This window comes from Chenopodium album, chromosome 7 (genome assembly GCF_948465745.1).
Source record: "Chenopodium album chromosome 7, dcCheAlbu1.1, whole genome shotgun sequence".
NCBI classification, from domain to species: Eukaryota; Viridiplantae; Streptophyta; class Magnoliopsida; order Caryophyllales; family Amaranthaceae; genus Chenopodium; species Chenopodium album.
The window spans coordinates 21,169,965-21,181,287 of record NC_137840.1 but is presented as its reverse complement, the minus strand read 5'-3'; the positions used below and the strand labels follow the sequence as shown (position 1 = coordinate 21,181,287).

The following is an 11,323-nucleotide window of genomic DNA, read 5'->3' as shown; positions in this document are numbered from 1 at the left end:
TGTTGACCTTGAAAGTTCCCCATTTGGATGGAAGGGTAAGAAAAATTTTCGGTTAGAGGATTGAAAAGAGGTTCATCTTGGAGGTAGGAGTTTTCTTGTTTTGGAGGTTGTTGAAGTTGTTGAGAATGAGCTTGGGTTACAAACTCTCCTTCCCTCAAAGTCAAATCCTCACCTTGCTTGGGATTGAACTCTCTACAATACGATGCATCATGATCCGTCCCACCACAACAAGCACATGAGAAATCAATGATTTGTGACAGTTTTGAACCCAAACCTACACTTGAGTTCAACTTGGAAAGACCTTCATTCAAGAGTTCAACTATGTGCTTAAGTTGACCGACTTTCTCCAACTCATAAAGATCCCCTTGCTTTCCTTGGGACCTTCTTTGACCTCCCTAAGAATAGCTAGTAGCCACCTCTTCAATTATAGCTTCAACTTGGCTTTGAGGGATCTTAATCAATTGGCCACCGGCACCCGCATCTAGATTGGTTCTTGAAATTGGCTCTAAGCCATCATAAAAGAATCTCGTGAGCAAATTATGGTTGAATCCATGGTTTGGACATGCTCTAATCATATCCTTAAACCTTTCCCATGCTTCCCCAAGAGTTTCATCCGGTTCTTGCTCAAAAGAAGCTATCTTCCTCCTCATTTTTGCGGTTTGCTCATCGGAAATGATCCTCTTGAGAAAGGCCTTCGCAACATCTTTCCATGTGGTGAGAGAGTTAGGCTTCAAAAGCTTGAGCCATTTCTTTGCTCTTCCGGTGAGATATTGCCGAAAGAGATGCATACGAATGTAATCTTGGCTCACTTCATTTGTTTGCATCATTGCACAAAACTCAAGGAATCGGTCAAAATACTCAATGGGGTCTTCACTTGCACTTCCGGAAAATTGCTCAACTTGTACCATCCTAGCATATTGTGGATGGATTGTGAAATTAGACTCGGTGGTTGGGAGAAGTATACCACTCGTGAGCTCATAGACTTCCGGATTTCCAAACTCCTTAAAAAGAAGGTCATCCTCTTGTCTTGCCATATCTCTCTTTGAATACAACAAAGCTAAGCACACGATTAGAAATGACAAGTATGATTAAAAAAAAGGCAAAATAATAAAAAGAAAGCAAATAAAATGACTCTAACAATAGCAAAAATAAATGCTAAACAAGCCGCTTCCCCGGCAACGACGCCAAAATTTAATCGGGATTAGATAGTGTCGTTAGTCTACTAACCCTAATCAAATTAACAATTTATAAAACCTAAACTACCCTAATACGAGTATAGGGATAAGTAAAGGGTCGAACCCAAAAGGAAGCATGCGAGCTAAACACTAAATTCGCTAAGCAAAAGTCAAGGAAAGGATAATTTTGTTGAGAATAAGCAAAGATAAAGACGAATAAAATCAAGAAAGAACAACGCTAGGGATACGGGGGTGTCAAACATGATTAGAAAAAAAAGGGGAATAATCATAGTTATCATGAAGAACATGCCAAAGAACACAAGATCCTACCTAAACAACTCATTCTCATGCAATAGTCTAGGCAAATCAATGAAAGAGGTCTATGCTAATTAGGATCATTCTCATGCATCCCATTTGGCACAAGCTAACCAAAGAATAAAGGGGCACAATACATGGAACTCCATTTTTAACAACTCATTCTCATGCAATCATTAAAATATAGGTGATCTAAATCTAGTTCAAATCAATTTCATGCATTTAAACTAGAAGGCAATCAAATAAAGTGCTACAATAATCTCAAGTCAATAAAAATCATATCTTTCATCAATTTAAGGCATGTAATCAATTCACTATCATCATTCATCCAACATTCAACTCATATTTTCTACCCCCTTCCCCTAGCTAAAAGATTAGCCTAGAGAAAGGAGATTAAACATAATAGCAAAACCAAAAATATATTCAAGAAACACAAAACAAAACAAGATTAAAAACAATGAAAACAATAATAACTAGATGAACTAAAAAGACTAACAAAAATAAGCAACAATAAAGCAAATAAATAAAGCTAAAGGAAAGGATTAGAGATTACTAGAGAGAGGATGAATGAAAGATGAAAACTTGAAGGAATTGCTTGATTGGCAATTAAACTTGACCAAAATTGATTACTTGGAAGAAAATTGAGCAACAATCTACTTTATCTCTCTAAAAACTATCTAATCTAACCCTAAGAGAGAGAAGCTCTCCTAAACTAACTAAGAAAAATAAAATAAAAGAGCCTCCTTTTAATTCCCCCCAAAAATGGGTATTTATCCTAAGCTATAAAAAGAAACTAAATAAATAAAGAGAAATAAAATAGAAAATAAGAAAGGAAATATAAAAGAGATAAAGTAAAAGGAAAAGGAAATTAAAAGAAAAAGAAAATAAAAATAAAAAAAGAAAAACAAATCAGTCAACCAAAACCAAAGTTAGACCCCATCTCATTCCCCTTCTTCTTCAAATTCAAGCTGCTCTAGAAATGGGGAAAATTGATCCCAAGCTTCACATCCAATAAAACAATATCAGCAACAATTTCCCTTCAATCAACACCGCTCATTATCATAAAAAAATCGGCATCAATAAATTAACACCATTCGATCTTCATAAGTAATCTCGTGAGAAGCTCATGATTGAACCCACATTTGCGCGCCCGCGAAGACATCGCGCAGAGGTCGCGCAAAGCTACTATCTCGACTATGATTTTTGATTCCAATTGTGCGCTTTCTGAAAGGGCTTCGCAGCCGCAAAGCTTTAATCAAATTGGTTGCTGCAATTGCGGGCAAATGCTGGTTATGAATTGGCTTGCGATGCGGTTTGGGTAAGGGTGATTACAGTTGTTATTGCGGTTGTTACGATGAAGTTGGGTGGCTGCAGCTGCGGTGAGGGAACAGGGGATTGTTGGTGGGTAGCTATTGCGTGTTGGAGTCGCTCTGTGTGAAGGAGAAAGTGGCTGAGGTGGTGTGCTGTGAGGATAGATTAAATGGGGGTCTGTTGCAGGGTGTTGGTGGTTCAGGTGGTTATGGTGGCTGTGGTTTGTTTGGTGGTGGTTCAGGGTGGTATATTGGAGGTGGTAATTGTTGTTGCGGGTTGTGTTGGGCTGATAGGTGGTGTTGGTGGTTCTATTGGTGGTTGACGATGGTTTTGGGTGGTGGTGATTAGAGGAGGTTTGGTGGTGTATTGGTTGCAGTTGGTGGTCGGTTTGAGTGGCTGAAGGTAGTTGAGGTGGTTGTTCAGGTGTGCAGATTTGGGGTTATTGGTGGGCTGAATTAGGGTTATTGGTGGGTGTTGTTGGTGGGTGGTTTTGCGTGAGGGAGCAGGGGAGAATTAGTGGTGATGCTAGCGGATTGGTGGTTGATTGGGGTGGATGTTGAGCAGGGGATTGGCAATTGAAAAGCTTTGACTTGGACCTTAAACACGATCCTACACACAAACAAACCAGAGTATAAAAGTGTGAAACCGAGACAAATAAAATAAAATAAATAAAAAGGAAATAAATAAAATAAAAATAGAAAAAGAGAAGTAACACTAAACTAATAAAAATAAATAAATAAAAGTAAAATACAAATAAGAGAAATAAAACTAAAACTAACAAAGACATAAAACTATACAAGTAAATAAAATAAACTTAAAACTAATTAAAACTATGAAAGTAACAAAGAAAAGGAACGAAATAAAATAAATCGAAAGTAAATAAATTAAGAAAATAGGCTAAAAACTATTAAAAACTACTAAAATACTCAAAATAAAGATAAAAGACGAGAATAAGCAAATAATAGAAATAAAGGACAAAATGGGCTAAATTATTGGAAAATTAGTCGGAAAACGACTCAATAAACACCCTAAAAGTGACATAAAAGTCATTTATCAAACTCCCCCAAGCTAACCTTTTGCTCGTCCTCGAGCAAATTAACATGAAACACGGGAGAAGAAGAATGATTTAATCAAGCAATGCTAGAACACTTAAGGAGATAAGAATGTACACTAACTCACTTTTGTAGGAATCACGATCACTTTTAGCAACTAATGACCAGCCCTTTAAACCCCTAGATCGCCCTAGAGGACGAGTGAGCTCTCGTGAGGGTGTCCTAACAGTTTAACCCACAACTCTAGACAAAACCAAGGGAAAAAAAAAAAAGAAAAAGAAAAGCAAAAACAAAAAGGCAAGCACAACCACGACCAACATGACATGACAAGGCTTAAGAAAACCAAACAAGCTTTTAGATAGACAATGCTCCATTTGGACTCAAAACATAGAGACATGCACCAAAGAATGCTCACCTTTCTTAATTAAATAAGGGAATACATGTTCCGAGATGCTCATGGTTGAAAGAGACAAACCTAAGCTAAGCATAGAGAACTAATGATTTCACTCTCCGCCCTAGCCCCATCCAAGACGGTCCACGTTCTCTCCACTAGCTTCAAATCATCCCTTAGTTAGCTCCTCATGATTCCTCGAGGGAACCGGAAAAAGAAATTTTTATGTGGAATCATAAGGTCATCCCGACATCTCAACTATGCATACTCTCTCCATAGGGTTGAAATCTATCTCCCTCCACCGGTCATTGACCTCACCCCTCTAAAGTCAAAGGGTCTTTACTAGGGTTGTAACGTAAGGCTAGGGGTCAAGGCGGGGCAAAAATTTGAAAATTTTGGTTATATTTCCTAAGTGAAGCAAAAGGGTGATCAAACCTCAAAAACAAACTCAAGAAATCACCAAACATCAAACAAAAATACCAATAATGCCATCTCCCCCAAGCTTATTCGACACCGACACTCAATAAAAACAAAAACGAAGTAACGCTCCCAACCAAGCTTGAACAAAGCATTGTCCTCACTGCTTAAACTAGGGAAGAAAACGAAACCAAACTAATTTTAATTTTTTTTTTATATATATTTTATTTGTTGTCCTTTCCTTTTTTAACTTTAGACGGCTTTTTCTTAACATTTGCTTTATTTCACACAATATATACAATTTACTTTTCTTGCTTGGTACAAAAAGCATAATACTTTCTCAATTTATTACAACACAAAACAAACTCGTAAACCGAAATGCTTCACAAACTAAGGGTTAGGGAAACGAAAGGTCATAAGGTTTGTAATGTGGCTCATAATCAAGAAAGGGAATAGGCTCAAAGGGTTGGCAAGAGGAGCAAATGCAAAATAAGAACTAAATAAGTAACAAAACAAAAAGAAGATAAAGAAAAAAAAGAGAAAAATGGTGCCCTTTTCCTCCCCTAGAGTTGCTTGGTCACGATCTTGGGAGCTAGAGAACAACACAAGGATTAAGTTATGCATAGTTAAGGATCCTAAATGCCGCTCACAAGAATGATGAAGGCTAGAACAAATGACGCTCACACGGGATAAGAAATAAGCAAATACCAACAAAGGGAATCCTATTCACCATAGAGAGCAACATCATCTTACCACTTTCCCGTGAACTAGGGGTTCAAACGTCCTCAAAAGTTCTAAACCGGGCTACCTTAGCTTACAATGTGTCTAATTCAACCCTAAGCACTCTCAAACCGTGTAAACCCTCATCAACTAGGAAGATAAGCATTCAAAGACACATTATCATGAAAGGCACACAAATCCAAATGAATGAGCAATTCTAAATCAAAATCATTGCAACTTGTCATAGTCATGTTTGTCACACAAATGGGAAAAAAAACAACACAAAAACAAGAGGAAGAAATAAAAAGGTTCACAAATGAGGCATGTAATTCAAGTAAATCCCAATCGTCAAACAAATGACCGTTGATAACAACATCAACTATCCCAGGTTTCTTAGAACCAATGCAAACAACCTTGAACCATTCAACTTCTTCCTAAACTAACCTTAAACTAAGCACTCACAGAAAAATTAAAAGAGTGAAAACAAGAAAGGTCTCACCGAGAGGTTGGCTTAAAAGAATAATGGAGCATAAAATCGAGTTCTCCAAATGTCACTCCGCTCCAAGCTTCCAAAATGCAACCTACAAGGCAAGACAAGACATAAAAGAAAACATTAAAAGAAAATAAAGAAAGAAAACAAAAAAGAAAAAGAAAGGAGGGGGAGAAAAAGGGGTAGAAATCCTCCGGGTTGCCTCTCGGGAAGCGCTTGTTTATGGTCTCTAGCTTGACCCTTCACCTCCTTCAAGGTGGAATAAAGAACATCACCCTCATCAATTTGAGTATTGAATCATAGATGCCCCCAAGCTTGAGAACTAGCAATCCTTGAGGTCTCAAATCACCACAAGGGAAAGGAGGGAATAAACCAAGAGCCAATGGTGGCTCATCTTTTCTTTTTCTCTTCTTCTTGTCGTTTCTTCTAAAAGGGCGATGAAGCTTGGAATCCTCGATATTAGGAAGGGAAACCTCACCTTCCTCAAGAGAGCCTTCAAACCAAGCAGGAACTTCAAGAAAGTCATCATACCTCATTGTCACCTTACCATAACATGGAGGTAAGCTCTCATTATCCATCACACCATCGACCACATCAACTCTACATACGCTCACCGCCATAGGGCTCTTCAAAACAACATTCTCAACTAGCCTACAAGGGAAGGGAAACGGGCCTTCAAACTTGTTCGGTTCACTAAAATCTAATGGCTCCTCATTTTGTTCTTGAACCTTCTTCTCAACCACATCCTCCACAACCTTGTCTTCCTTACTTTCATCCTCCTTGCAAGTTTTGAGATGATAAGCATATGAAGTTAGTAGATGATTGTAAGGGGAGTTTTGCGGTTAAATGGAGAGAAGAAATGTTAGCTAGATGGGAGTCAACAACTTCATTGTGAGATTTGATCTCTTGGAATTGTTGAGTGAGAATTTGGCGTTGTTGAAGAATTTGGGTTTGTGTGTGGTCGGGTGGGGATTGTTCTTCATACGCTTGAGGATTTTGGTCATGATGTTGACCTTGAAAGTTCCCCATTTGGATGGAAGGGTAAGAAAAATTTTCGGTTAGAGGATTGAAAAAAGGTTCATCTTGGAGGTAGGAGTTTTCTTGTTTTGGAGGTTGTTGAAGTTGTTGAGAATGAGCTTTGGTTACAAACTCTCCTTCCCTCAAAGTCAAAGCCTCACCTTGCTTGGGATTGAACTCTCTACAATACGATGCATCATGATCCGTCCCACCACAACAAGCACATGAGAAATCAATGATTTGTGACAGTTTTGAACCCAAACCTACACTTGAGTTCAACTTGGAAAGACCTTCATTCAAGAGTTCAACTATGTGCTTAAGTTGACCGACTTTCTCCAACTCATAAAGATCACCTTGCTTTCCTTGGGACCTTCTTTGACCTCCCTAAGAATAGCTAGTAGCCACCTCTTCAATTATAGCTTCAACTTGGCTTTGAGGGATCTTAATCAATTGGCCACCGGCACCCGCATCTAGATTGGTTCTTGAAATTGGCTCTAAGCCATCATAAAAGAATCTCATGAGCAAATTATGGTTGAATCCATGGTTAGGACATGCTCTAATCATATCCTTAAACCTTTCCCATGCTTCCCCAAGAGTTTCATCCGGTTCTTGCTCAAAAGAAGCTATCTTCCTCCTCATTTTTGCGGTTTGCTCATCGGAAATGATCCTCTTGAGAAAGGCCTTCGCAACATCTTTCCATGTGGTGAGAGAGTTGGGCTTCAAAAGCTTGAGCCATTTCTTTGCTCTTCCGGTGAGAGATTGCCGAAAGAGATGCATACGAATGTAATCTTGGCTCACTTCATTTGTTTGCATCATTGCACAAAACTCAAGGAATCGGTCCAAATGTTCAATGGGGTCTTCACTTGCACTTCCGGAAAATTGCTCAACTTGTGCCATCCTAGCATATTGTGGATGGATTGTGAAATTAGACTCGGTGGTAGGGAGAAGTATACCACTCGTGAGCTCATAGACTTCCGGATTTCCAAACTCCCTAAAAAGAAGGTCATCCTCTTGTCTTGCCATATCTCTCTTTGAATACAACAAAGCTAAGCACACGATTAGAAATGACAAGTAGGATTAAAAAAAAGGCGAAATAATAAAAAGAAAGCAAATAAAATGACTCTAACAATAGCAAAAATAAATGCTAAACAAGCCGCTTCCCCGGCAACGACGCCAAAATTTAATCGGGATTAGATAGTGTCGTTAGTCTACTAACCCTAATCAAATTAACAATTTATAAAACCAAAACAACCCTAATACGAGTATAGGGGTAAGTAAAGGGTCGAACCCAAAAGGAAGCATGCGAGCTAAACACTAAATTCGCTAAGAAAAAGTCAAGGAAAGGATAATTTTGTTAAGAATAAGCAATGATAAAGACGAATAAAATCAAGAAAGAACAACGCTAGGGATACGGGGGTGTCAAACATGATTAGAAAAAAAAGGGGAATAATCATAGTTATCATGAAGAACATGCCAAAGAACACAAGATCCTACCTAAACAACTCATTCTCATGCAATAGTCTAGGCAAATCAATGAAAGAGGTCTATGCTAATTAGGATCATTCTCATGCATCCCATAAGGCACAAGCTAACAAAAGAATAAAGGGGCACAATACATGGAACTCCATTTTTAACAACTCATTCTCATGCAATCATTTAAATATAGGTGATCTAAATCTAGTTCAAATCAATTTCATGCATTTAAACTAGAAGGCAATCATATAAAGTGCTACAATAATCTCAAGTCAATAAAAATCATATCTTTCATCAATTTAAGGCATGTAATCAACCCACTATCATCATTCATCCAACATTCAACACATATTTTCCACCCCCTTCCCCTAGCTAAAAGATTAGCCTAGAGAAAGGAGATTAAACATAATAGCAAAACCAAAAATATATTCAAGAAACACAAAACAAAACATGATTAAAAACAATGAAAACAATAATAACTAGATGAACTAAAAAGACTAACAAAAATAAGCAACAATAAAGCAAATAAATAAAGCTAAAGGAAAGGATTAGAGATTACTAGAGAGAGGATTAATGAAAGATGAAAACTTGAAGGAATTGCTTGATTGGAAATTAAACTTGACCAAAATTGATTACTTGGAAGAAAATTGAGCAATAATCTTCTTTATCTCTCTAAAAACTATCTAATCTAACCCTAAGAGAGAGAAGCTCTCCTAAACTAACTAAGAAAAATAAAATAAAAGAGCCTCCTTTTAATTCCCCCCAAAAATGGGTATTTATCCTAAGCTATAAAAAGAAACTAAATAAATAAAGAGAAATAAAATAGAAAATAGAAAATAAGAAAGGAAATATAAAAGAGATAAAGTAAAAGGAAAAGGAAATTAAAAGAAAAAGAAAATAAAAATAAAAAAAGAAAAACAAATCAGTCAACCAAAACCGAAGTCAGACCCCATCTCATTCCCCTTCTTCTTCAAATTCAAGCTGCTCTAGAAATGGGGAAAATTGATCCCAAGCTTCACATCCAATAAAACAATATCAGCAACAATTGCTTTTCAATCAACACCGCTCATATCATAAAAAATCGGCATCAATAAATTAACACCATTCGATCTTCATAAGTAATCTTGTGAGAAGCTCGTGATTGAACCCACATTTGCGCGCCCGCGAAGACATCGCATAGAGGTCGCGCAGAGGTCGCGCAAAGCTACCGTCTCGACTATGATTTTGGATTCCAATTGTGCGCTTTCTGACAGGGCTGCGCAGCCGCGAAGATTCAATCAAATTGGTTGCTGCAATTGTGGGCAAATGCTGGTTATGAATTGGCTTGCGATGCGGTTTGGGTAAGGGTGATTACAGTTGTTATTGCGGTTGTTACGGTGAAGTTGGGTGGCTGCAGCTGCGGTGAGGGAATAGGGGATTGTTGGTGGGCTGCTATTGCGGGTTGGAGTCGCTTTGTGTGGAGGAGATAGTGGCAGAGGTGGTGTGCTGTGAGGATAGATTAAATGGGGGTCTGTTGCGGGGTGTTAGTGGTTCAGGTGGTTAGGATGGCTGTGGTTTGTTTGGTGGTGGTTCAGGGTGGTATATTGGAGGTGGTAATTGTTGTTGCGGGTTGTGGAGGGCTGATAGGTGGTGTTGGTGGTTCAATTGGTGGTTGACGATGGTTCTGGGTGGTGGTGATTGGAGGAGGTTTGGTGGTGTATTGGTTGCAGTTGGTGCTCGGTTTGAGTGGCTGAAGGTGGTTGACGGGGTTGTTCAGGTGTGCAGATTTGGGGTTATTGGTGGGCTGAATTGGGGTTATTGGTGGGTGTTGTTGGTGGGTTGTTTCGCGTGAGGGAGCAAGGGAGATTTAGTGGTGATGCTGGCGGATTGGTGGTTGATTGTGGTGGATGTTGAGCAGGTGATTGGCAATTGAAAAGCTTTGACTTGGACCTTGAACACGAGCCTACACACAAACAAACCAGAGGATAAAAGTGTGAAACCGAGACAAATAAAATAAAATAAATAAAAGGAAATATATAAAATAAAAATAGAAAAAGAGAAGTAACACTAAACTAATAAAAATAAATAAATAAAAGTAAAATACAAATAAGAGAAATAAAACTAAAACTAACGAAGACATAAAACTATACAAGTAAATAAAATAAACTTAAAACTAATTAAAACTATGAAAGTAACAAAGAAAAGGAACGAAATAAAATAAATCGAAAGTAAATAAATTAAGAAAATAAGCTAAAAGCTATTAAAAACTACTAAAATACTCAAAATAAAGATAAAAGACGAGAATAAGCAAATAATAGAAATAACGGACAAAATGGGCTAAATTATTGGAAAATAAGCCGGAAAACGACTCAATAAACACCCTAAAAGTGACATAAAATTCACTTATCAATAGCTAAAGCAAAGTTTAGGCGAACTTTTAAAGATCGACAGGCGTGGATCTTTGGTAATTTCCTTTGGAAAATTATCGCATCAAATGAGGATGACTTCAAGAGAAGATATCTTCGACAGCATTTCCTAGCTTGCGGAGAGTTGTCACGAACAACTGGAGGTAATTTCGGGCGAAGTTATCTTCGATAGTATACCCTCTGACGTGGAATATTATCAATACGGATGAGGGTTTGTTTCAAGAGAAGCAATCTTCGATAGTATTCCCTTGGACGTGGAATATTATCAACGCGGATGGAGATTGTTTCGAGAGAAATAATCTTCGATGGTATTCCCTTGGACGTGGAATATTATCATAGCGGAGGAGGATCATTTCAGGCGAAGCAATCTTCTAATTTGGAAGCAGTTACGGGCTTAGCGGTTTTCAAGCAGGATGACGTTCTCTAGCCTGTAGAAGGTCATCAAAACAACAACAAGGATACAACAACAATCGGTTACTTTCAGAGACGTGTGCTCGACTGTGCAAGATACACGTTTCTTAACTCTTTTATCTGTTTATCTAACGTTAGTTTTGCAG

General features: G+C 38.0%; 2 non-coding genes across 2 annotated transcripts; both read left to right on the top strand.

The window, feature by feature from the left end:
• The first annotated feature begins 546 nt into the window (after positions 1 to 546).
• On the top strand, positions 547 to 653 carry LOC145641117 (small nucleolar RNA R71). Its single transcript, XR_014115183.1, has one exon. It is a non-coding gene; the product is annotated as a small nucleolar RNA R71 (small nucleolar RNA).
• A 6,770-nt stretch (positions 654 to 7,423) lies between these two features.
• LOC145641081 (small nucleolar RNA R71) lies at positions 7,424 to 7,530 on the top strand. The gene has a single exon (XR_014115150.1). It is a non-coding gene; the product is annotated as a small nucleolar RNA R71 (small nucleolar RNA).
• The last annotated feature ends 3,793 nt before the right edge of the window (positions 7,531 to 11,323 follow it).